General features: G+C 40.3%; 1 protein-coding gene across 5 annotated transcripts in view; it reads left to right on the forward strand.

Annotated features, from left to right (window-relative positions):
* GNG2 (G protein subunit gamma 2) overlaps positions 1-27,689 on the forward strand; it is a 110,892-nt gene that overhangs the window by 61,963 nt on the left and 21,240 nt on the right. Inside the window, exon 1 of one of the 5 annotated variants that reach the window (XM_090270878.1) lies at positions 1,323-1,343. The exons of the other annotated variants lie outside the window; for them this stretch is intronic. The gene's annotated coding sequence lies outside the window, so the exon portion shown is untranslated. Of the gene's footprint in view, positions 1-1,322; positions 1,344-27,689 lie in introns of those variants that run through there. 5 annotated transcript variants of the gene reach the window in all.

Here is a 27,689-nt window from a genome sequence, read left to right on the forward strand (position 1 = left end):
CTTGCTTTTTTATATACTTTTGCAGAAGGTACTTAGGTTGCAAGGATCTTCTGTTTCTTGAGAATATAGTGGTTCCATTTTGGCTCTTGTGTATGTCAGTCACCACTTTTAACCTGTAACCTAGGGATCCTCAGGCAACATAAAACAGACATCAGGTCAAGGCACAGGGAAGAAGAATGCCATCTTGGGTGGCCTTGTTAGGCCCAAAGAAATGCTGATGAAGAAATGCTGACCACAGTAACCCTAGCTCCTGCTTTAACCCTTTCTTCCTGATCCTTCTTGAGGGATACTTCCTGCTAAGGGTATCCTGAGTGGAGAAGGGATTAGAATAAATGCAAACTGTTTTGGCAAGAGGCTTGCTAAATCATCTTCGGTGTAATGTGTTCTGATATGAGATGTCAGCAGTTTTTATCTCTTTAAGGCTTTAAGTGGATCACATGAGTAATGTGCTTCAGATGCTTATCACTAATTAATTAATTCATTTGTAAGTGAAGTGACCAATTAAAGCAGTCTAAGGAAGCTCCTTGGTGGCCCTGATCTGGTGTGTCCAGTAACAGAGAGAGATCTTAGCTGATGAAACTTGTTGGGCGTATTCCCACAGGGCTAGTTAGCTTGATCAGATTTTATTTGAAGTTTTGTTTTTTTTTTAAGTGTAATATAATATTAAGTCTAAACTGGTCTTTATATTGACCAGAGCCACTCACATATTGATAGCTTTGAAAGAAACCTGAAGATGACATGATTGGGATCTCTCCTGATAAAACAGGGGAAATGGACAACAGATCCACATGACTGATGTCATTCCTCACTGCCTGGCATGCTGCCACCAGGAAGGGCCAAAGAGCCTGTCAGTTCATGAATTCTTCCTTGGGTTTAACGTCAGGGTCATATTTTTCCACTTATGAGTTTACTTTGCCTTTCTCTTGACAGAAAATGGTATAGGCCAAAGTATTCACCGGTTTGCCTCAGCTATTAAGAAACTGGCCACGTTTAGAGTGCAAATGATTAATCAGTTCAGTTATCTGCTCCCTATTTTCTCTTTTCAAAATAAGAGCCTCCTCTTCAAAAGAAAAGAGCCTTATAAAGGCAGTTACCTAGCTTGTGTACAAAAATGACAACTTTTCATTGAGAAATTTATATTTTATGATATTGAATCTCTGCTCTGCTCTGATGGAAAAGATGCATTTGTGTGTAAGAATTACGACTGACTCACAATATAATGTGTTTTGTCCTTGTAAACTGTTATAGCCTCAAATAAAATGAATAGAATGAAGAAGATAAATGAATTCATCGAAGACACCTAAGCTGCTGTAGGATATGGGCGGGATTCAGACAGGCAGCAGGTAAACAAATTGAAATAGGTGGAAAATTATTAGGAAGATGGGTAAATATGATACATTAGAAGCCACTAATTGTCTTCTGTAGACTTGTCAGTATGGGGTCTGTCTATCATACCACCTTTCAAATAAACCCCAATCCTTGCTTATACCACCCTCCTTCAATCAGAATTAATGTGTATTTTTATTTAAAACTCAACCTTCCTCTGTAAATGTTAAGCCTTTAAAAGAATTCCTCCTCCACAGAAAACTGATATTCTTCTAAAATGTTTTGTGAGAAAATACTGTTTGAAAAAAAATTGTCATTGCTCTAAATTAAATATTTGAAAGGAGCATGCACCTAGCAGGAAATGATCATTTTGACTTACATATATGAATTAGGGTATGTGTTTAGAACTTTGTAAACAGATGTTGTAGTCTTTCCTCAGGCAGAAACATACAACAGAAGACCACATATAGGCTTTTTCATTCTTCTGGGAGTGTGGCAGTAAGTGACAGGTGACAACAATATTTATAGTAAGATCGTCGTCGGCAGCCGTCCATCTCGAGAGACGATGGTGTAGCTTCTTAAGAGTCTATCTGCACCACCGAGAATGGTTGTGCAGTCCGACTCGGGAGTGACACGGTATCTGTCTCCTCCCGTGTTGAATCGACATCTTGTGATGACGCTGGAGTGTCCTCTCCAGTGAAGCTGAAGCTACAGAGCCTGGGCAGGGTGATATGGAGGGTCTGCTGTTGCCCATGCAGCAGACCCCCCCTCTCTTCGCAGCTGAAGGGTCCAAGGGAAAGACGGAGTCAATACAGCTTGGCTTCAGGTGCGCCGCAGGAGTTGCCGGTGTTGACTACAACGTCAAACCGCCTTAGGGACTCCGGCTCCGGATTTTCTGTCGGGGTTTACTCCCTTAGCCTTTCCCCTGAAGAGGTATGCCGCAAGGCAGCGGAGGTTTTTTGGAGTCAGAGTTTTCCTTCTCTGATGTACCCTGACTGGAAGATCGAACCAGCGACACTTAGCTCGCAGGCCGACGCTCAATCCACTGAGCCAAACCAGCCAGGGCATAGTAAGATAAACCTAGAATTACTGTCCTTTTCAGAAATAGAGGCATTGGGAATACAAAGGATATAATGGGACTATAAAATAGTATAAATAGTCAACCTCAGAGATAATTTTTTTGAGAACAGGACCTCCTCCTGTTTATTTCTTTGTCCCCTATTATACAACATACTACATAGAGTACACACCAAATGAACAAAGAACAATTGAGTCAATTAATGAAATCATGCATCATTCTATCACATCATTTTATTTCTTTATGAAATTTCCTTGTGTTGACTGGTAGCTTACAGTGTCTAATGAAGGGCTAATTTCAGTTGGAAACCCATAGATTTATTATTATTTTAGTCAGAAGAAAACACAAGCTGAGTGGGTGCTGGAACGTAGCCATTATTTGCCCCCTGGAGTTAAATGGAGTAGTTGAGAAATGGACACTGCTGACAGAATGTGGTGGGAAAATTTGTACCTTGGCATCCCTCAAGGACCTATTTTGTGCTGTTATTTCATATTTCAATCTCTAGGATGCCAGTGTTATAACATTTTAAAGTGCTAAAATTTCACCACCAAAAGGTTCTGAAAAAGAAAATGGAAATGAATCAAATTAAACACTCTACTGGGAGATCAGGATTTATAGCTGATGCAGCTTCATCTGGGTCCAGTGGGAAGGGAGGAAGCCTGGAGCAAAAGTTGGGGCAGAGGGAGACCCAGCTGCTGGCAGCGTGGTGGGGGTAGTGCGGCCACCTTGGACCACACCTAGGTTAGTGTAGGTATCCCAGGGGGCAGTGTGGTGGACAGGGAATGGCAGGTAGTGAACAGTGTTAGGGTCCCAGGGCCATTTGTCAGCTTTGAAGCTTCCTCCTATCTAATAGCATTTAAGATTCAGGGAAGAAGGCCTGGCCATTGAGTGCTGCGCCCCAGCAGAAGGCCCAGACAAATGGATGGAATGCAGGGAACACAGCTTAGGTGCCCAGGTGTTCCCAGCTTTCTGGCTATATGGCTTAAGAAGCAAAATCTATTTCATAACTTGTCCACTACTGGAGATCTGATTTTAAATACACTGCCAGGCTTGTTCGGGGCTGGCTCAGGGCTAGAAAATACCTGCTAAAAAAGTAAGGCTGTTGCTAGAGAGGAAGAGGTGGTGGCTAGGAAAAATAAGGTCTAATGAATTTTCCCTAAACTTCTGATAGCCCTCAGGCTTGTGAATGCATCTCCAGCTGATCCCTCACCTTTTCAAAATAACTCATTTCCAAAATTTCTTCCATCGAAAGTAGAGCCAGACTCCAAATGCTCTGGAGTCAAAATACCCAGTCACCCCTCTTCCCCATGAAACCCAGCCACTGCTGGGAAGATGGATAAAGACGGATCAATTTCTCCACAGATGCACTCGCTAAGCACCAGGAGGAAAGCGTAAGAAAATTGCATCCCATTTGTCAGATGGCCCTGACAGAACTGGTTTCCTTCATCCTGCAATCTCCTCTGTAATCTTCCCGTGAGATGCAACATCCTCTAGGCGGTTGGTGCCAGAACCTTAGCTGGGTGCTGAGCTTATGAGAACCATGTCTTTTTTGTTACTTAACATCTAGCAAATGGTATATTTTTAAGTCAGAATTTCCTCTGATAAAAGGCATTTAGAATTAATCAGGAAGCTTTTTTGTTCCCTGAAAGTCAGTTTTTTGTTTTTTGTTTTTTATAAGACATACCATTGAGCTATTTAGCCTTGACTATTTTAATCATAAAAGCAAATCTGAATTTTTGATCATTTCCTTATTGACCATCAAACACTACATTGTTTTAAACACTATCAAGCAAGCCCCACCTCCCTCTCCAAAAAAGGGAAGAAGCCTGAAGTTACCGAGTAGTAAGCGACAGTGATGGGGGAAAATGGTGGGATTCAGTGGGATAGAAGTGATCCCCAAAGCATTTTTTAGTGTCCAAGACACCTGCCAAGGTTGGGACCTAAAAAGATTTGGCTGCAGTGCCAAGATGTAGTCGTGTACACTGGTGAGAAGCCACGCTACCTCTGCACTGCACAGAGCAGCTTCCGGCTAATTCTGCTTCCTAGTTGTCCTATGTAAGCATAAGTCCCAAAAGAGAGCATTTTTAAAACAATAAAGTTGACTTTAATCTCCTTCATTTAAAAAGAAAAGGCAGATTTTGCAGTTTTATTTTGATAAGATGAGGCTAAGTGTTGAATCCAAATTTCAAAAAATATCTATCCATCCCAACTCACACAAAGATATTTTCTACAATAAAAATGTAGTTGTTCACCGTGACAGCTGTGGCTCAGTGGATTGGGCAATATTCTGCAAACCAAAAGGTTGCAGGTTGGATTCCCGGTCAGGGTATGTGGGCCAGGTCCCCATTTGGGGGCGTGCAAGGGACAATCAATCCATGTTTCTCTCACACACTGATGTTTCTCTCTCTTTCTCCCTCTCTAAAAAGAAATAAAATATTTTTTCCTCTCTCTAAAAAGAAATAAAATATTTTTATAAAAGTAGTTCATCTCTGGCATGGTCCCTATGAGAGAGCACTTACCTTGTGTTTTGCAGGCTCTCTTTTCAATCACTTATGCTTCTCAAAACAAGTAAATGAGTACACTAACATATATAACACAAAAATAAGACAGATTTTACTTGGATCCAGCTATAAAATAGACACTGAAGCAGACAGGTCACTTAGGCACAAAGTTAATGCTACTGACTTGAATGTGTTTTATTCACTGTGAAAGAATTAAAAGAAAAGTGTTATTGTTTTGGAAAAATTCTTATACATAATTGTCAAGGAAATAGAATTTAGGAAGCTGTTTATAATTCAGCTAGTGTAAAAACTTTGTTAATTTAAGTTCCATTAATTCACAGTTCGATTTGTTTCAGACATTGACTGCACTGACAATTTTGCTCAACAGGCTTTTTCTCTGTGGATAATAATGCAAGTGATTACAATACATTAATGTGTAAACAATATTATAAGAGTGATGTTTAAAATATTAAAAGAATTTTTTGAACATCCTGAAGATCTTTTGAAATAGCTCTTTACATAAAATGTGCATCTCAAATATGAACATGCCAAACACAAATTATTTTTTCTAATCTTTCAAGCAGGCCCCCAAAGAAGTGTCTTATGGAAAACTCTGTTCACCTACTTTGAGTTACCCTGAGAACTTAAAAGTAACGCATTTCCTCCTAATATAGTCCATAATTTAGATGTTTTCGACTGGTTCTCTACTTAGTTTGATGATTTTGAGGTAAACATTATAACCAGCCCCTCTCTGGGGGCTTCTAACTTTGAATGAAAGGTAGATTTATAAGCCAACTTGACTGCTGATTGAGACTCTGTATATTTGAACATGTTCTGCTCTAGTGATGAATGTGGCCCAACTAGTAAGTACTGAAGAACAGATGTTTATTAGGCCTAACACATTCTTTAACAATGTTTTTACTGAGTCTTGGGTATAAGTTTATTTAACAAATATTAATTGAATACGTACTATGTACAGGTTCTAGGTAAATAGAACAAATTTAGCACCTGTCCTCATGGAACATACAGTTATCTATAACATACACAAACACACAACTATATATGCAATTTCAAGTTGTGATATAGAAGTACCCTGAAGGCTAGGAGCCGGGTGCCAAGAGATACAGTAAGGAAGAATTACTGTGCACTGAACTTATAAGTGGTAAGGTCCAGGAGAGCATCAGGGATTTTGAGCTCTTAGAATAGTGTCCCTCCTTCCCTTTCATCTTTTATAACTGATCACAATGCCTCAAGGAATTTTGCCTTTGTTACTGCCAATATTGATCTTTCTTAAGCAAGACATCATAAATTTACATAGACCTGACAAATTGTAATTGTTTGGGCCATGATAATATGGGAGGGAAGGTTGCCTAGTGAAAAGGGTGCCAGGCTAATTAGAAAGACCTGAATTCTCCTGGGGGAAGGGACGAGAGAAAAAGACATTACTTACACGTTTCATTAGGAGTAGACTGATCTTGATTCTGCTCTGGGCTTTCTAATAACTAGTTTTATGTCTCAAGAAAAGTCACCTACCTTCCACTGACTCTCATTCTTTTTCCTATAAAATGATAAAATTAAGATGATGTCATTTCTGAGGTATTTTTAGGTCCAAAGTCCTGAAAGGCTGTATAGTGTAGTGGCAAAAAAGCACAGACTCTGGAATGAATTGTGAGGGTTTAAATCCCAGCTGTCACTGATTGGCTGTGTGACCTTGGGTAAGCTTCTTAACCTATCTGTGCACCCATTTCCAAAAATGTAAAATGGGGGTAACATTAGTGCCTACCACATAGTGTTGTGAGAATTCAATGCATTAATTTATGTAGAGTACTTAGACCAGTGCCTGCCTCATGTAAGTACTTAAGAAGTGTTACTGTTGTTAATATCCTCTGAAAGGAAGTCCCCTCCTTGAAGGATGGGACTCTAATAGATGCAGAATGCTCAAGACATTGGAGCAACCATACAAACAGACTAATATGTGGGACCTGAGATTTATAATTTCACAATTCCTACCAAGCCTTCCTTTGTTTTAAAGGGATAATGTTTTATTGCTGGTAGAGAGGCCATAACTGCAGAATGCTTTATTTGATACCCACAGGGACTCCCTTCTTCCTTAGGACACAGGCAGATAATTAAGTCCTTGGGTATGAGGTGTGTACAGGATATTAAACTAGTGCTTGCTTCATAATGCTGTCACACCTATGGCCAGGGCAATAAAGCAGGAGAGATACATGCCATTACCAGAGGCACTGAGAAGTGGGTTCTCTTAAGGCAATGAGTTTTGTTCTGTTTAAGCAACATAATAAGACCTGTAAATTGAACTTGGGAAGGATTTTTCAAATCATTAAAAGTTCTTTTAAAATTATAAGAATTAACTTCAACTGACTCCTGCCTACTGTAGGGATTCCAGTTTAGTAAAGCTAATACAGAATTGCAATAAGCAGCATCATTTTCTCTTCATTTCTTAGTGAATCCAAATCTCTAAAACCCTATTACTTTTTCTTTGTACTGTTTTCTTGGCATTTTCTTCATTAACACCTACATTCAGTGAAATTATGATATATTTTTATTAAATGTTTAATTAATGAAGGATAAATTGAGACTTTTCATTCCTGTGTGCCTCTGTGCATGCATGCATAGGTGTGTTTAATCATGGTACAGCCAAATAAGTGGAATGGTAAAACTGCAACTTTTTCCTATATAGTTAGTTATTCAGATTCTGGGATGTCTGAAATAGCTCAAGAGATTTTGCTTGTTTAGGAAAAAAGAAACAAATTACAATAGTAGGATGGGAAGAAAACTGCTCGTGGATCTTGTAAAATATAAAATGTAGCTTTTCAAATAAAAGGAAAAGAAGAAAAAGACAAGACATTAAGTCTATTGAGAGAGCACCCAGTTCCCTGAAATTTTTCTAGAGCCCAAAGCACTTAGATTTCTCCTAAATGTTCCTTGCATGAATGCATCCCTTTCTGGGAAGACCCCAAGTGGTTGTCCAGCCAACTGCTCTTAACCTCAACAACCACACCTTGACCCCACTCCTGCCAGCCACCAGACTCTGGAGCTTTAACCTCGGAAGGATCTCTGCCCCTTCCACTGCTCCTCCTTTGTCCCTAGCTGTGCGGTATCCCCCGTTGGGCCTCCTCCCCATTTTCAGTGTCTCCTCCCTCTCCAAAGACTGTTCAGAAGGCGTTCAGTTTTTCCTCAAGAGTAAGAAACAAGAAAGTCTTTATGTGGGAGTCTAAGAAATAACTGACTCCTGTTTACAAAGGGCTCTTTCATTCTGTTTGCTGGTATGTGCTTCCTGAGCAGCCGCGGGTGGGAGGCTCACAGCAGTCCAGTCAAAGATTGCAACTGCTCATTTCCAAGGCCGGTGCGGGTGGAGGAGGGGAGTCTGCACGTGGCCATGGAGACAGAGCCGCCTGGGAGCCCCGCCTCAAACAGGCCAACGCTCATTTTGTTAGCAGAGCCGTTCTTTGTGCCAAAAACTTTTTGTGTGTGTGGCTTTGCATGTACAGGCAGTTTTATTTTTCACAAAATACCCATATTTAAATATAACAACTGAGCAGAGAAAATAATAGACATTACACAGGGAATGGCTGGAACCTAAGGTTTTTTTTGCCTGTCGCAGCCACAGCGAGCCAGTGTGTCGCGTTTCCTGGGGCAGCCTTCGCGAGGGCACCCAGAGCGAAGCAGAGCTGTTCCGAGAGAGTTCCCTCTTGGTCTTGGGTCTTAATTACATAAAGGTCATCAGGCTTCCGTAAGATTTGAATCTAAATTGTGGAGGTAGAGAGAGAGGTTGATTTAGTGAGTCATAACTGTTTTTGAAGCTATGAAATCAAATGGTTAGTTTCATATTTTTTCCATACATGCACAAATATATATGTACACATTTACATTTTTCCATTCTGTAAAAGTACATGTATATATTTATGTATATGATGTATATTATATATGACAGCTGAATGATTTAGATTTAAAGAAAAGACATTCGTGGGAATCTTAATTGACTTCATAGCACCTTCTTAAACTGGGATAATGCTACCACATACCAGGATTGATATGGTAAATGTTTTGCCCTCTTTTATTTTTAAATATTTATATTAAAGTAAGCATGGAACAGAATGCAAGATGTATACAAATTTAAGGTAAAAATGGAACGTAACCCTTGCTTGTGATAGCAGGGGCCCACAGATTCCCTAAGGGTATAGCTTTCCTCTCCTGTCAGTCTCAGCAGACACCCTGAGACACCTCAGTTTCAGACTGGCCATGCAGGTCAGCAGCTATGTCTGCAAAAATCAGAACGATTCTCTGCTGAAATATACCTAAATTCCCCATCCCTGCCTTTATTCTACAACTGTGAAGTCATTAATCTTTTCAAGGCTTCTCTTTTTTAAACATGTATCTATTGATAGACTTAAGCAGTTGGTTATCCGCATGTTGGTATGCATTCCCTTAAACACCAGCTTTCTGTTCCAATTGGTTTCACAGATCAAATCAGAAGCTGGGAGCTCCTGATGTAATGTCACTTATATTTTGTGGTCTAGACCTAACCAGTTCATTCATCTGAGGCTCAGTTTCCTAATCTGAAATTAGGAATGATAGCACCTGCTTTGCCATTATAGTACAGCTATGAAGTCAAAATGACATACAATGTTCATGAAAGACCTCTATTAAATTATGAAGTATTATACTATTTAACTATCTGTTATCACTATTAATGATTTTAGTTGAGACTAATAAGGAAGAAAGGTATAAGAAGAGGTAATTTTAAAATACAAGGCATTTAGGAAGATCAGACCTACAGCATTACCTCAGTGAGGGGCTTCGGTATTTGAATGTATTACAGATCAGAGGAGAGAAGGAAGAAGAAAGAGCTGAGTAAATACCAGAACGAAGTCCTGCTCTGGAATTCAGCAGAGGGATCTCGAAGTACACCCCTGATCACCCAAGTTACTATAAAGGAAAAGTCCATAGATTCATCTTAAATTGTTAGACAACCCCCAAGACATAGACTATGGAGTTCCGAGTAAAATATTTCTCAAAGCAAAGGTCTACCAAAAGTGTAGATAATTGAAGGTAATCACTGGTTCCACTTACCTTTCAAAATGTGTATTGGTCTTGTCTGCTCCTCATGACACTGCCTGTCATCTCCTCTGGTGTTCATCATCCTAGTGATGGCAGCAGTTGTGAAGCAAGTATCGAGCACTATTCTCTACAAGAGCCATCTTATCTTCATGGCATCCCTAAGAACTGGATACTGTAATACTCTCACTTTACAGCTGACAGAACTGAGGCTGAGTATTTAAATAACTTGACCAGTTAGTATATGGCAAAAGATTCTACTGAAACCAGGCAGTGTGACTATAGAACTGAACTGATTCTGTGGCTCCTTGTACTTCCTCCCAACCCACGGCATAGCCATTGTAAGTAAAGGTAGTAATTACAATGTGCAGGAGATAGGAAGCCCCTGGAGTCTGCTCCTCTGACAGTCAGAGGACGCTCCCTTCTTTAGGGCCAGCACTCAAATTCTCTTATGCAAGACTTGACATTGAAGACTTAAATGCACTTGGAGAGGTTAGGATAGAGTAGGGCCAAAAAGGAGGAGACTCCAAGGAAGTGAATGGTTGTGTTTTGTTTTTTGTTTGTTTGTTTTTTAAGCTAAATGAGGGTTTGAGAAGAACAGAGGTGTAGGGACATTGAGAACATAAAAGTGTCCATTTTTATTGTAAAAAGTGATCTGTACTGTGTAGTGAGCTCTCAGTTCTGTTGTTGGCCATGATGAGATACACTGAGTTGTTTTGCTGTCTTCCAAATCCCTTTGAAATAATCAGTTTGACATTATGTTTGCTTCTAACACCAGGTTTCACCAAGGTGCATTTAAGTTTATTTGGAGAAAGTCATGAAGAGCAAAGCAAAATAGTGGATTTTAGACCCGAACCCTTAAAAATACCCTATCTCTTCGCTTCTAAATAAGGCATAGAAATTACAGGAAAAACTAGATTCACATGTAAGGTTTACTTCTGACTCTTGAATGAGCTTTGGACTAATTTTTTCAGGGGTGGGGGATGCAGTGGGCAGAAATGCAGCCCCCTGGTTGATGTACCACATGCTGTGACCTACCACAAGTCACCACTGACACAGGAGATTTGTGCCTCCAATACCGTTCTCTGTTTGAGATTTCTAATTTTTTGAATGATTATTTTTGTTATTCTTTACCAATTCTTATTTTTTAAAAGTCAATTAAATAGAATTACATTTATAATGGTCTAAGTATGAAAATCACTATATGACAAATTTTGAGAAAATACTTGGAGATAGGTACCAGATATCTGCATTTCTCTATTTTCAGCCTCATTCATATGAAATGACTTTCACTATGTCCTGATCAATAACTCAGTGTGTGGGCACCTTTCTTATGCTCTACAGCATTCAGAGAGAGGAGGCCCTTGGAAGCAAATGCAATCGTCTGACTTGAGGCAAGTTGCCAAACACACTTCAGCTCGTTCCTTTTCTTGGGCTATTAATTAGGAGTACAATCTTGCCTCCTTCCTGGGCTGCACTGACCTTCTCATTTTTGTCTCTGACCATTAGTGGTCCCATTTGGTCAGATAATTCCATTTGAGTAAATAATCCATCCAGCAACATGGTAAATAATTTTGTCTGGGATCAAATGTCTGTTGCTTAACTGGAGCTGATGTCATTTTGAATTACAATCGTTATACTTATTTTCTCTGACCCCTTTTCCCAATGTAATAGCATTAAAATTCTTCAAATTCAGATTTTCCTTTTTAAGTCAGGGTCTCTAGTTCAACTAAGACCCACTTACCTACCACTGTATGAATTACAGTAAATAACATTAAACCTTCAAAATCAGTCATGTCTGATTCCTTATGTCATTGGCTCAAATTATGATTCCACATCATTTAAGTCAGTCTTGATCATATGACCAGGGATCATATAAGAATTCAAGTCCAGAGATCAAGAAAACTGTTGATGTATTTGTTTTCAGCTTCTGTTGTCAGCTTTTGTTACATATTTAAATTAAATTCCTTGCCTTTCTCACTGTCACCTGAAACATTTGGTTTACCTTTAAGCCAATGACCTGAACAAATCATACGCTGTGCACTGAGCACTCAGTGCTTTGCTTTTATTAGCTAGAGATAAATTATTCTTTTTGTACTTCACTGTTTCATTGTTCAAGATTAAACCACAATGTCCCTTACATAGGTATTACAATGCAAGTTTATAGTAGTACTTATTTTGTTTTCCTGGAGGACTCTTTAAGCACCAGATTCTTCTTTTTTTTTCCTCTAGATTTATTAAAACATAATTAGCACGTAACACTGTGTAAGTTTAAGGTATACAATGTGATGATTTAAAGCATAATATATTGCAAGATAATTACCACAATAAGGTTAGTTAACACATCCATCACCTCACATAATTACCATTGTGTGTGTGTGTGTGTGTGTGTGTGTGGTGAAAAACTTTAAGATCTACCCTCTTAGCAACTTTTGAGTATATAGTACAGTACCGTTAACTATAGTCACCATGCTGTATATTAGATTCATCTTATAACTGGATGTTTGTACCCTATGACTGACACCTCTCATTTCCTTCACCTCCTAGTTCCCAACAACCACCATTCTACTTGGAGAGAAATTCTTATTTAGCCTATCACTATATTTCACATTAGTACTATATAAGTCTTTTTTATTTCTTCCCCTCTCTCTCTGGAAAAAAATTAGGTGCCCCTCCTAGGTGTTCCCATTAAACCTGGCTTCTTCTGTCTTAGGACATAAGACACCATGTTGAAATTGCATGTTTTTGGTTCTGTCTTTACCTTTAGAGCATAAGTTCCTTGAAAACTGCATTGCGTCTAGTTCCCTGTTCTATCCTTGGCTCCCAGCAATGCCTGTCACATTACATAAACAAGCCCAATTTTTTTGATTACAGTGAGATTTGAAAGGAGAGTAGCCACAGAGGGTGGCGAGATTTCTATCTAATTGCCCAGTTAGATTAAATAAAGCCACCCAGGTGTTTAGAAAGAATGATCTGTTATATGAAGAAGTCTGAAAGTTTTTAAAACTAAGTCTTTTGTTGTTCTTTGCAAACGATGGGAAGAAAAGATGATTGATCTCCTGTGAGATTAAAATCCTAAGGTTTTATTGTGACACCAAAACACTTAATGAAAATACCAAGTCTCTTCTGAAGTCCCTCTTGGGTGTTTGCTTTTTGCTGGTCTTTGAACCATCACAGTACTTGGTGTGAACTGAGCCATTGTCTCATATAAACCATGGACTCTCTTTTTTGCACTAAACCCTAACTTTAGTAATTTTAAAAGACGTTTACTAAAGATTCTGTTTTGTCATTTGTGTATATGTGGAGCACTTAGGAATAAAAAGCATTTCACAAGCAAGTGGGATTACTGACACTAGGATTTTTAGGACCAAATTCTAGGAATTTCAAATGACTTCATAATGTCAGGGTATTAATTAGACCTCTGTAAAATTGGGCTTAGTTGCTTAATCAGGGGTCACCTGAATAACAGGCCCATCAGGTAAGCTGGTTTCAATACAGAGTTGTTTATTGGTTCTTTTCCAGCTTTTTAATAGCTTCTATGATGTTTGTTCATCCCATTTCTATCTACCCCCAACGATGGATGCAGTTCATAATTGCACAACCCATCTAACATTTGTTAAAGAAGGGAAAAGTGGGAGGGCACTAAGGATCCAGTCACTCACCTAGCAGCCTTTTGAACACACAAGGTTTCCGGAAATGAGCATCTGTAAGACATAGAAGTCTCTAGCAACTTGAGCAGAATTTGCTTTTCTAAGCAAGGCAAAGGGTAAAGAAACAATACCAGGCATTAGTCATAACTATAAGCCTTATGTGCCTTGAGCCAAAAGTAATTGGGTGTGGGTGAGATTAATGACTATCCAGGTGTTGAAACTAAATGCAATCCACCCCTCTTTCCTACTCAGTTTTGGTTTGATTTTCATGGAAATATTCTTTAGGGTGAGAGAAGACTGAATCCACTTGCTGCAGGGACTCCTCCATCCTTCTGTGCTTGGCGGGCGTAGAAGCACACATGGAGGATGTGAGGCTGATGTTGATAGCAGAGGCTGGCAGTAGTAATTGACGTGGGTTGCTCTGATACCATTTTGACAGATAAATGAAAATTTTTACAGAAGATACAATGCCTCTGGAAAATTATTTGCTAGGATGATAATATCTGTTCCACCAGCCAGAAGAAAATGTATCATCCTAATTTTAAACTCACCAATAATGAAAGCATCTATCTCTAGGGCTTCTAGAATATGTTTCTATGCAGACTACTAATCACCACCCCTGTCTGTGAAGTGGCCCATTCATCTTAGCCTCCACCTGTATGACACTGTAAATAACCTTCAGCCAAGTGAATAATGCTCTAACCAGGCGCGAATTGCTCTTCTGACTCTTGTGTGTGTAGTTCCTCTGGTGTATTTTGATTAGCACACTGTACAGATATGGTTTAAACACCCTTGTTTCTCTTCAGCAGAGTCAACTTTGCTTTATTCCAGAGCCCCAAAATGCTTGTTCAGCCCTGGCCTGCCGTGTCTCTTGGTAATGAGGCCTGACTGACCCACCACCACCATAAGCAAAATGTTTCCAAATGTGAGCTCCATTCTTGGCCCTACTTAATGGAGGAAGTTAGTCATTTGCATAGAAAAGAGCTAGTAAGGACAGAGATTTCTATTTTCTGGGGTTTTCTAGAGAAAGTACTAGTTCTCAGGGATATAAGAAGTCTCTTGTATTCACCATCTGTGACCTTGGACAAGTCACCTGCTCTCTCTATTGTTTCTTCATCTGAAAATCTGTTTTTGATTTGCTTCAGAAATGTTTCCCCAAAGCAGTGGACAATACAGTATGTTCTTGAAGATAACCTTCCACAATTATACTTAAAATTCAATGGAACAATAAGCCTCAGGAGTATCACTTAGAAGTTAGCATCAAATTTCCTAACCTTTATGGGTGAGAACAATATTTAGAAGGTCCAACAGGAAACCTGTTTTAAAGCTAACTTCCTGCAATGTCTTTTTAAAACTTCCAAAGTGCCAAAGCTCTCAAGAACCATCTATGAATAATCAATAGAAGCAAACCCCATTTTGGGAAATGACTCATTTGATAAAGGCATTATAGGTACCTCATTCATTCATTTATTTATTCATCCTGCAAGTAGTTATTGAAAGCCTCTCATAATCCAGGCACTGTTTTAGGCACCAGTGATTCTGCAATGATCAAAACAGACTAATTCTCTGTGCTCATGGGGCTTATATTTTAGCAGGTAACATACACATACAAACAATAAATAAAGAGAAAAATATGTCATGTGGTGTTAAGTGCCAAGAAAAACATAAAGCAGGGTCAGGGGGATGAGAAGGGCAAGAAGCAGGGGTGGGTTTTTAGACAGGAAAACCAGGAAGAGACTCTGATAAGTTGATGTTTGAGTAGACACTGAATAAAGTGAGGATGTGAACTATAAGAAGAGCATTCCAAATAGTGGAATCAGTAAGTGCAAAGACCCTGGGATGAGAGAATGCTTACCTTGTTCAAGAAACAGCAAGGAGACACTACCACTGTATTAGAGTAAAGAAGGAGAGACTGGTGGAAGATGAAATCAGAGAAACACCTGTGGACATTATTATCCAGCTCCTATAGATCGTATATAGGACTGAGCTTTTACTCTGAGAGAGGTAGGAAGCCAATGAAGAGTTATGAGCAGAGAACTGACACCATTGACATATGTTTTAATAATGAACACTCTGACTGCTATTTCAAACATGGACTGAAAAGGGTAAGGGTATAATCAGGGAAGTTAGGATGAAATTGAAATGTTCGAGAAATAAAGGTGGCAAAGCCAGTATGGTAGTAGTGGAAGGGAGAGATGGGGTTTTTCTGGAGATACTTTGAAGGAAGAGTTCAGAAATTTGCTGGTAGATTATAGGTGAGATGTGAAACAAAGAAGCAGCAGCAGCAAGACTGTCCTCAGTGTTTTTAATCTGAGCCACCAGAGGAATGGAGCTGTCATTGATCTCCATGAAGAAAACTGTGGGAGGAGCAGGTTTGGGGGAAAAAAATCAAGAACTTGGTGTGGGACATATCAAGTCTGAGATGCTCGTTCATATGGACAGGTTGAGTAGATAGATGGATATATGGGCCTAGAGTTCAGGAGCAAGACTGGTAATTGAGATATAAACCTGAGAGATGTAAGCAAAGAGATGCTATTTACAGTTGTGGGTCTGAATGAGATCATGGAAGGAAGGGTAAGGGCTGAGTGTAAACATAGAAGACAAAAATGCAAACACAATGAGACCTGGGGATCAAGGAGATGAATAAAACCAAGAAGGGAGACTGAGAAAGAACTGATAAAGTGAGGTGAAAATCAAGAAATATGGAAAATGACAAGTGTTGGCAAGAAGCTGGAGAATTTGAAACCATGTGCAGTGCATGCACTGTTGGTGAGAATGTAAAATGGTGCAGCTGCTGTGGAAAACAGTAAAGAGGTTCCCTGAAAAATTAAAAATAAAATTTCCATGTGATCTAGCAATCCAACTTCTGGGTATATATTCAAAAGAATTAAAAGCAGGATCTTGAAGAGATATTTGTATGTCCATGTTCACAGCAGCATTATTCACAATAGAGAAGAGGTGGAAGCAACCCAAATGTCTATTGATGAGTGAATGGATAAACCATATGTAATATGTTTACCTGTGGATAATGCTTGGAGACATTATTCTAAATGAAATAAGTCAGTCATGAAAAGACAAATACTATATGATTCTATTTATATGAGGTATCTAAAGTAGTCAAACTCATAGAAACAGAAAGCAGAATTGTGGTTGCCAGGGGCTGGGGAGAGGGGGAAATTAGTTGTTTTGTTCAATGGGAATAGAGTTTCTGTTTTGAAAGATGAAAACATTCTAGAGATTTGTTGAAAAACAATATAGACATAGTTAACACTACTGAACTGTACACTTAAAGTTGGTTAAGGTGGTAAATTTTGTTATGTGTCTTTACCACAATTATGAATGAATGAATGGATCACCAATTAAGAAGGAACAGCATTTCTGCAGTCAAGTGGAGAAAGTCTTTAAGAGGAAGGGAGTAAATGCTACTAGAATTTTTTAGTAGTTTAATAATGATCCCCAAAGATATAAGGTCCTAATTCCTGAAATCTGTAAATGTTACCTTGTAAGGGTAAAGAGTCTTTGCAAATATGACTAAGTTAATGTTTTTGATGTGGAATCATTGTCCTAGGTTATCCTAGAGGGTCCTAAGGAGATAGCGCACAGAAGAGGAGGCAATGTGATCACAGAGGCTGAGAGTGGAGTGATGTGGCCACAACTCAAGGAATGCTAGTAGCCACTCAGAGCTGGAAGGGCCAAGAAAGGGATTCTTCCCTACAGAGTGTAGGGGGAGGATGGCCCTGGTGACACCTTGATTTCCACTCGGTAGAACTAATTTTGAACTCCAACCTTCCAGAACTGTGAGAGAATAAGTTCTGTTGTTTTAAGCCCTCAAGTGTATGATCATATATTATAGCAGCCATAGAAAACTAAGGCAAAGGTCAAGTAAAATGAAGATTGATAGTAACCTTTGGATTCAGCAGACCTGCTGGTGACCTAGACAAATGTAGTTTCTGTAGAGTAGTTGGAGAAAACCTATTTGGAGTGAGTACAAGTAAGAATTGGAAGAAGAAAAGTGGTTATAGTGAGGCTAGACAAGTCTTCCATGTCATATGTAAAGGAAAGCAGGAAAAAATGGGATTCTTAGGAGGACGTGTAGAGTCAAAGGACAGTTTTGTTGTTGTTTTTCTCAAGATGGAAGATGTTTTAGCATGTGTATATGCTGATGAGATTGTTCCCATAAAGAGGAGGGAGAAATTGGTGATGCAGGAGAAAACAAGAAAAAAAGGACAAAGGTCAAGTCATTTAGTAAATAAGAGAAGATAGGAGCAGTGATGAAGTGAAGGGGCTCCTCGCCGAGGTGTAACAAAAACAGGGCATGAGCAGTTCATCATCACAAGAAAAGAGAAGGCAGAGTTTATCAAAGCGCAGGTTTAGGTAAGTTGGTGGGGTTAGTCATAGGAGAATATGGGCATTCTCTTCTGGATGCTGCTACTTTTTCAGAGAAATAAGAAGCAAGATTACCAGCTAAGGATGAGAATGGTGAGAGAGGACATATTAGAGGTTTGAGGAAAGAGAAGAAAGTATGAAAAATGTCATTGGAATTTGACTAAGAAAATGTGGAAGAAATGCCGGGCAGCACTAAGGACCAACTGGAGGTTAATGTCTGTGAATTTGTGATTGTGTGTTTACTCAACACTCTTCAGTTGCCCAAAGACACTTTGAGGGTTGGATTCAACCAGCATTGGGGATTTTGTCAGCTGATATGATTGAGGGAGAAAGAGACAGGGTTTCTGTGAGTTGAACGGGAGTTACCACTTCATAGGCCATGGGATCACTCTAAGCCTGGTAAGTGGCACGTGAGGACATGAGGGTTTTGAGGGACAGTGAAGAAGCAGGAGGCTCAATAGATTGGTGTCCTGAATTCTCAGAATTTGGGTATAGTGGGAAAGGTACATGAGAGAATAGAAAGCTTGGAATCCTTCTTTCAACCAGCTGGGGTCCTCTTGGTCTTACAGCTTTTCTGCATATTTACCCACTTTCTTTGGACATTTAATTTTGGAATTTTGGCTGAAACGTACCTATGTTGAGAGAACCCCAGAGCTGTGGGATCCCATGATACAGTGACAGAAATGGAATTATGTAAATATGTCTTGAACAACTAGCAAAAAACCCGAAAAAACTAGAGAGGAATCAAGCAATCATATACATCTCAATTCTCTCATTTTACAGAAGAGGAAATTAAGGCCAAGACGGGTAAAATGACTCATTAACAATTATGCTGCAAAACTGAAACTCAAAGCCAGACCTCCAGCCTCAGAATTCAACACTCTGTATTACCCCATGCTGATTCTCATTTTCTTCGTGAACATTGGTTCAGTACCTTGGGGTGCCATGACTGTTAGCTCATTGAGCATCCGCATGCCTCTGCTACTTCCATACTCCCTCTGTCTTTCCATTCACATTTTTATCAAGAGACACCACAATTATTAAAAAGAGATGTCCTCTAAAAAATTCCTTGGAGATCTACATAATTATGTTTCTCCTTCCACACAACATTGAACCTATTTTATTAAAGTGCAGAGATTTGCTTAGCAAATACCAGTCACTCGTTAATCAGGGAAATTTTGTAGTCAACATTGCTGGCTATTTACATTCTTTGTAAAAATAGTACAAAAAATAACTAAGGTGGGAAATTCAAGCCCAATTCCTCTAGTCTAAATAACTCATAATGTCTCACTGTTGAGGAGTGATCACCATGGAGTGTGAGGAGTCAGCAGAGAAAGTAGGCTATTATTTTGACTTCATTGGCTCCCTTCTCCTCTCCCCCCGTTTTCCTAATAGGGATTCCCTAGTTGACCGCACATGTGGGGCGGAGGGAAGACAACTGAGTGAGAGTCCTGAACCTTAATAATGCTTCCAACTTAGGAAGTACTAAAATGTTGGAAATATTCAAGAAACAGTGAAAAGCACGTCTAACTTATTAATCAAGGTTGAAGTCCTTGATTCTGATGCTGGGTTATAGCTGTTTCTTAAGACAATTCATTTAATTACTCTGGCCCTGAAGTCTTTTTAATCTGTGAAATAAGAATCTTGGTTCAGTGGGTTTCAAATGTCATATTTGGCCTCTCTTTAAGCTAGTGGCATAAATTTGCAGAGGAGCCATTTTCTAACTTACTCATTCCTAGAAAAATCCTGAACTCTTATCCTGGAGAGGCCTCCTTTCATGCGCCCCTAAGGGGAGCCAACACTGGACCAAATGTTAAATAAAACTCAGTGCCACTCTGGGCTCCACACATTTAGAGGAATTTTCTAAACCTGTGTCACAAGTGATTAAAGGGTGGTAAATCAGTTGTTATAAAAAAAAAATATTACTGTTTTGGATAGATAGTTCTGCAAGATAAACGTCTGGGTCCTGCTAAACTCTGAGATTTAATAACTCTGTGAATTTCAGAGTATATTAATTAAGGTCAGTCCAGTTCACAGCCTTTGCTTTCTCAGAAATGCTCTAGGTATCTGGGGACTGATCTCAAAGGTGTTCATTCTGTGAGGGCAGGCTGGGAAAGGAAGGAAGTGAGCAGCCGAGGTGCTGAAATCGCTCCTGAAAATAGTTTCGGCAATTGAGATACTTTTGGGACCATATATGTACAATCATCAAACCCTTTCATTAGCACATTAAAACACTGAATTTTAATGATAAGACTGACTTTACAAAAACTATCTCTAAGATGGACTCCTGGTTCCCAAGTCAATATTTCAGACACATTCTTTTCACCCTTTGGAGATGGCAAATAAACAGCAGTCCTGTGGGGGAAGGGCCCCTTTTATGACTCTCCTGCAATCCAGGGTGTTTCTCACTCAGTGTGGGCAGTAGCTGTCTATGTTCTTACTTAGGGACTAAGTTAAAAAAAAAAAAAAGGTTACTTGTGTCTTCATCTTTAATTTCTTACATTTTTCCTCTACATTCCTCCTTATGATCAGAGGGGTATTTGGCATGGCAATTTCTTTTATGCACCTAGAGTAGTTTTAAAAACTATTGTTTAAAGAATAAAAAATTGTCTCTATATGACATTTCAGAGATAGGTAATAGCCTTAAAAGATGTGATATAAAGTTTGACACTTGAGTAATGGGGAAACATTAAAATACCTTCATTCTTGTAAGGATGTAGGGCAGAGGAGGAATAAATCTTGCAGTGTGGATAATGAGAAAACATCTCAGAAGGTCAACATTTATGCAGGGCCCAGAAAGTGATTATGTATATTAGTTAATATTATCTTCCCAGCATGATATTATGCGCTTAAAAAAAAAAAGCACTCCAAGCTGGGGAGAGGCACTCGGAAAGTTACTGTGAAGGTTAACCAGGTTGTCTATTGGTAGAAGATTTTTGTTTTCTGAACCTCTGTGTTTTTCACAGAGATAAAGGCTATGTATTTGATTTATAAGAAAAAAATACTTTAAAAAGTGAATTGGGAACCTGGCTGCTCTAGCTCAGTGGATTGAGCGTCGGCCTGCGAACCAAGTGTCGCTGGTTCGATTCCCAGTCAGGGCACATGACTAGGTTGCATGTCAGGTCCCCTGTTGGGGGCGCGAGTGAGAGGCAACCACACAGTGATGTTTCTCCTTTCTCCTCTCTCTAAAAATAAATAAACAAACAAATAAATATAAATAAATTTTTTAAAAAATGAAAAGTGAATTGGGGGCAAATGGGCTTCCTGCTTTCCCTGACATTAAACTAATAAAAAGAAGACAAGGTCTTCTATGCCCTGTTTTTGGGGTGTGGCCTCACATTGGGATCCCGTCTGCGATGAGTGGTCACAGATTGGTGGAGGGGGGAGATGCAAGGCCAAAGTTACAGAGGAGCTTTCAGCATCGGACTGGCATTTACGCTCTCAAACAGAGCATTTGTGTAATTTTGCAAACTGGGAAAATTATTGATGCTTTACATGTTGCCAAGAACAACCTGGAATGCATCTGGTCCCTTGAGGATCTGTTCCTTTTTTGGCAGGAAATGGTGAGAGGGAAGGGGTGCAAGTCACAGCTTATCTTTTGCCCCAAGAATGTGGGGATACTTGAAGATCAGATAAAATACAGAACATGTGAGGTGCCCTTTTGAGGACCATCCTTCATAAACCTATTTGCTACCAAACAAAAGCCATTGTTAACAATCTGTATCCAGAAACATCTGTTTGGTGGGGCTACAGAGAGAGGTATGGGTGATGCTGTATGCCAGGTACTCATCCTCAGAAGTAGCAAACGTTTACTGATGCATCTAATATACATACATTAGTCTGGGTGCTGAGGATACTCTGGAGGACTTTCATTCACTTAAATATTTATTGAGCACTTTCTGTAAATACGACAGACAAGGTCTTTGCTCTTAGTTTATACTTAGAGAAGAAAAGAGACTAATGATACAGAAATTAATTCGATAACTGTACATTATTGTAATGCATTGAAGAAAATAAACAGGGTGGTGTGCTGGAGAAGGACAGGGGCTGGACAGGGCACTTCAGACAGTGTGATCAGGAGGAGACTTGGCACGTGAACACAGGTCTAAAGGAGAAAGCTGCTGCGGCTGTGCGCAGCCCCACCCAGGGACAATGCAGCAGTGCACACCTGGGAAACAGCAAGTGCCAGGGCCTTTGGGTGAACCCTGGCTTTACCCATTTAATCAGTGAAGACAGATGAACTTAGAGCAATTTGGGGGATACAGAGCAGGTTTAATAAATAGTTATGGGAGGAAGGCTGGACAAAATGCTAATAATTGATAATACCACTTAGCATGCAATTTTAAACAGAGAAGTGGCTTGGTTTTCACTGGCACTAGCTTCTGGGCTGGGGTGGCCTTGAGGGACCAAGGAGGTTGTTATAATTGGCAAGTAAGGTTTCTCAGAGGAAGAGAGGCTTGAACTGGGCTGTCCGATACAGGCATGGATAAGGGATGAGAGATATGGCAAAATCACGGCCGCCACAGGCATGAACTGTGGTCCATAGTACAGAGAGCAAGGCTGGATTGGCTGAAGACTGGGGCTGGTGATGTGGAGCAGAAGCAGGCAGTGGAGATTTTGATGGAAACACTTGCTGTGTGTGCACAGATGCTCTGCTGGCCTTTACGTACAGAAGATAGGCCTGAGGAAGAGTCCGAAGCCAATTAGCCTCAGGTGATAGGCAGCAAGTTTATTCTGTGGCCCCAGAAAACCTTTGCAAACACTATGCATGCATGTGAGCCCTTCCCTCCAGCAGATACCAATGAAAGAAAGTGCTTTCCTAGAATTATTGAGCTAGCACATCTGCTCGGTGCCTGGTTTCCTTAGAAACACTGTGTGCAATCTGGGCACGTGCTTCTGGCTCACACACATTAAACATTCAATTAGTTCTTGTTTACTAATTCTAAATCACAATTGTCTTTCAAATAATCTCCTTCTCTTCCATAGGTTGTCAATGCAAATTGGAAAGTTCAAAATTGAATGTAAGGATTTACTCATCCTCCTCCCAAAGAGTTCCTTCCCTTTGGAATGTGAACTTTGTGCTTATCAAGTTCCCACTCAACAGAGTCACAGTCGGTCATCATCATCTGTTTTTCCCTGTGCCTTTCTTAGTCACTGATTCTTTTCCCACGTTCCTTGTTGTGAGGATTGGAGATCATGTATGTAATGTTCTTAGGTCCCAGTGTTTAGCAGCTGCTCAGTCAATGGCGGTCATTCTCTCTGCGTGCCTGTTGCTTGCATAGCATGCTGTAAGTTATAACACGCTGTCACAAGCATTAAGCACACTTGCGCCATCCTGGAGTTGTTATTGCCACTTTACAGCAGCGCGGCTGAGCCCTGGAATGATGAAATGATGTTCCCACTGCAAGACAGCCGGGAGTGTCAGCATACACTAGAATTCAGGTTTCCTCTTTCCTAGAGCCAGTTTTTTCTCTCTTGCACCACCCATCAGTTGCATCACAGGGAATATCCCCAGACAACACAGTGATAAAAGACAACTCTGAATGGAGGAGGTCCAGTTCTTCCTGGGGGGCGGGGGCAGGGCATGTTGAGGAACTCACCCAGAGGGCTTCTCGTGCTACCATTTAGTAAGCTGAAGGGGAGAGTACCAAGGAAGCTCCCACAGGCAGGGCTCCCTGAACTCCAGGGCTGCCTAAGGCTTGAGATGCACTGAGGATTTAGAACTGAAGCAGTGTTTTTTGTTTTCTTTTTTAAGGAATTAATTAACCAATAGATAATTTCCTACAAGGAAACAGAAGGCCACTGCCTGTCAGATCCCCCTTGCCTGCTGTTGGGGAGTGTAAGACATCAGGAGGTTAACAGAGCCATTTCTATGGAAACAAGCTCATTATTTCTCTTTTGTTGGAATCCTCCTGGCTCATGGTCTGGGCTTCCATATTTAAAAAAAAAAAAAAAAAAATAGAGGAGAAAAAAGAAAGAAAGAAAATTCAACATATGCCATCCCAAATACTAATCTTTCTTTCATAGAATGAACAAAGCCTATTTAACATCTAAGACTGCCAGCCCCATTTGTGGATAACAAGTTTCCTTATCCAAGGCTCAGATAAACACTAAAAGCTTACCTGTCATTTTTAAGTTGCAACATGGCCTATTCATTCCTATTTCGTTTTACAAAATCTGTGAAATCCATGACTGAGTCAACATTTTTCAAGAGTTGTTTTTGTCAAGGTCGTTAAAAGCGGCTAACCAATCATGCCTTTTCTAAGAGGAGGGCTGCGTCTTGCAGAGATATAGTTTCAAAAGCAACAGTTTACTGGAAAGTAGAGAGCTATCATTTCCTAGGATGGTTTCTGGCACCCAGTGCAGCAGGGAAGCTGTGTTGTGCCTTACTCTCCACCTCCACAGCATGGGTGGCTCCCAGGCTGCCGTGAGGGAGATCAGACAGGCACCTACCTTTCTCCCATCCGGCAAGTGGCCATATCCCATCAAACCTGCATGGAAGTAGTACAGAGTGGATTTTAAGCTGATGTCTCTTCCTTGGTTCCTTTTCTTCCCCCTTGGCCCTCTAGCAATTTTGCCTGCGAAAGCTTCCACACTCACCCTCATTTGCATTTTCTCTCTCTGTAGCTACAAAGACCATAAAAATTGCTATTACGTTTGTGAAATGACCAAACATATACCGCAGCCCCCAAGTCAGGATCAGCCTGCTGCCTCTAAAAACGTGGATTAAGAGGCTGGAAGAAAATCTTTTCCCTGGGGAGCATGATTCAGAAACACCCTTCTCAATAACGTTCTGACTTAATCTAAACCTCAGTTTCCTCCAACTAGGGATGCAGTTGTTACTTACTCCCCTGGAATTGTGACAGTTAAATAGGATAATGCTTTAAAGCACTTGGTCCACTTCGTGGCACATGGCAAGCCCTTGCTTTGTAAGCTAATATTCATTTGTAGTATGAGTTCCTGGTCCTGTGGTGAAAGAACAGAGCTTTTGGCATGTAAAATGGAATTCCCAGAAATGAGAAGCACTAGAAGACAGAGGAGAGGGTCGGGGAAAGGCACGGGAAGGCCCCTGGTTTGTTTTGTTTGCAAATCCATCTTTCACCTTAGCCAGCATTGTGCTGTCCAGGTCTCTGCATTCTGGCTGCCTGGGAACTCTCTGAGGCTCCCCAGGGGAGGATATCTTCCCATACCTCCTTCATCTCCCTGGGTCCTCTCCCTTCCCTTCCCCTCCCAGGTACCCTTCTTCTCTTCAGATATCAACCAGTGTGTCAGAACAGCCTTGCTCTGAGAAATCACCCAGAGAGCACTATGGAAGCAGGCAACTGGGTTTATTGAGGGAACAAAAGGGAAAGGGGGCGGAGGGGAGAGGCAACTCCCAGACCCACTCGAGGGCTCATTGTAGCAAGGGAATGGGGGAATGGAGACTCCCGGTCCTCCACGCAGGCCCGTAGGTGTCACCTACCTGGACTTCTGCAGGCACGCTTTGCCAACCACACATTTCAGTGAGAGTGAGTTTGTTGCATTAGCATATTCAGTTTGCATCTTGTTATCTTCTAACCAGGTTGATTAATATATCCTGTTGTTGTCCCGACCAGGTTTGCATCCTGGCTACCTCTATATTCTGACACACTGCTGGTGGAGTCCAGTATAATTTCAGCATTGGCGGAATGGCTCAGTTGGTTGGAGTGTCGTCCCTTACACCGAAAGGTTGTGGTTCAATTCCCATTCAGGGCACATACCTACATACCTAAATTGCTGGTTTGATGCCTGGTTGGGGCACGTGCAGGAGGCACCCAATTGATGTTTCTCCCTCTCCTTCTTGCTCTCTCCCTCTCCAATCAATAAACATATCCTAGGGTGAGGATTAAATAATTTCATACCCTTTACTCCCAAGCTCCTCCATGCCTGAGTCTGTGTGGATATACCCTACCCTACCCCTCACTCCCTGCCCCCTACTTACCCTACTGTCATCTCCATTTTTATTCTCCACCTCCAGCCTCCACACTACTGCTCAAAAATGAGCAAAGGCAAGTGAGGATCCCAGGGTATTGTGATACCCAAAAGATATCTTGGTGACGTCTCCGATTGTTGAAACCCATGATTGGGAAAGAGTGAGCCTCCAAGATGGATTCCAGCCCTGATACTCTGGGTTTTGAAGGTGCTGGGGGAAAAGCAAGAAGCTTCACAAATAAACCCCTTATTGATTTAAAATGTCCCCAGTAGCTAGAGGGCCAAAAGGAAATTAGTGTGTGCTATTATTACAGATTGAAATGTGCTATTTTGGTGTCAAGTCAAAGTGGCCAAAGAGATGCCTGACAAAAAACTACACTGAAGCCTGGCAGACTATTTTACAATTATTATTTGATACACACTGCAGCTGCTTTTGCATAAATTCACTAGTGTTCTGACTGTTAAAGCCCTTCATAGGAATGCATATTAACTTTATTCTTCGTATGCATAATTAATCAATTTCATGGTGGTATACTTACTTGCTGCAGAATAAATTCAAGTAATGATCAAAAAAAAAAAAAAAAGTGGGGGTGGGGAGTGACAAAATGACCAAGCTAAACTTGGGTTGTGGTACAAACAGTTAACAAAGATATTTATCTAGGCAACTAACTGTAGAAAGAATCTCTGAAATATTTTAAATTGGAATAGTTTGAAATTAGTCCTCTAATTCAAAAGCAAGTAACAACCACTCACCAGTGAATGATATGGCTAAATTAAATGAGAATAATGAAGGTATCATCAGGTGACTGGGAGACTATAAACTTCTAATTTGTTCTCTAGACCTAAAATTGTTGTTTTTATTGCCAATGTAATCTGAACCTGTGTATATGCAAAACAAATAAATCAAACCCCCTTAGCATCTACTGCAAATATCACAACACAGTTCTGAGAAACACACAGTTGTACTTAAAATTAAAGGCCATAGGGAAGCCTGCCAGATACCAGGCTTAAAAAACACCATTAGAGTATAAAAAGAATGGAACCCTCCACAATTTACCTGCACTCTCTAAGGCAAGGATCCCATTAGCAAAACATTTATTTATCTTTGTGCCACAGAAATAAGGAGTTGTGTGTTTACTTCTACACCTACATGGCAAGAAAATGTGTGGTTTCTTAACAGGAAAATTCCTCCTGAAAGAAATTAAAATGCTGTATGTCTTTTTAGAAAGAGAAGATTCATCTAATGGTTATTATTCCATGACAGGCCTCTCTCTGGTGTTGCTGGGGTGGGGGTGGGGGAATGCTGCTCTCATCAGTTGAGAAGAATAAAATGCCTTCTGCATTATTCTTGGGTTTGGAATTCAGGTGGGATAATTAGGACATTCTTGCAGGTTCCTGCCAATCTGTCATACACAAGCCTTATCATTGTTCTAGGGATTTTTTGTTGTTTGTATTCTTTTTGCTCACTGGCAGATAAAACCCAGGATAATTTCATTCTACCAGCACATTGCAAGAAAGTGACTATGTGCTCTTTTAAAAAGCAGGAATCAAATACCCATAAAGCATAATGCTAATGAGAATTATGAGCACTTAACACTTATTCATCACTGGAAAGGTAATAGGGATCATAAGGCATAACAGCCCAGTTAGCTGAAACTTTCCTTATGGATACTTTCTTTGAGCAGATTTTTCATGCATGGCTCTCTGGCTGTTTGGTCA

Source organism: Furipterus horrens, unplaced genomic scaffold, assembly GCF_987537825.1.
Source record: "Furipterus horrens unplaced genomic scaffold, mFurHor1.1.pri manual_scaffold_3, whole genome shotgun sequence".
NCBI lineage: Eukaryota > Metazoa > Chordata > Mammalia > Chiroptera > Furipteridae > Furipterus > Furipterus horrens.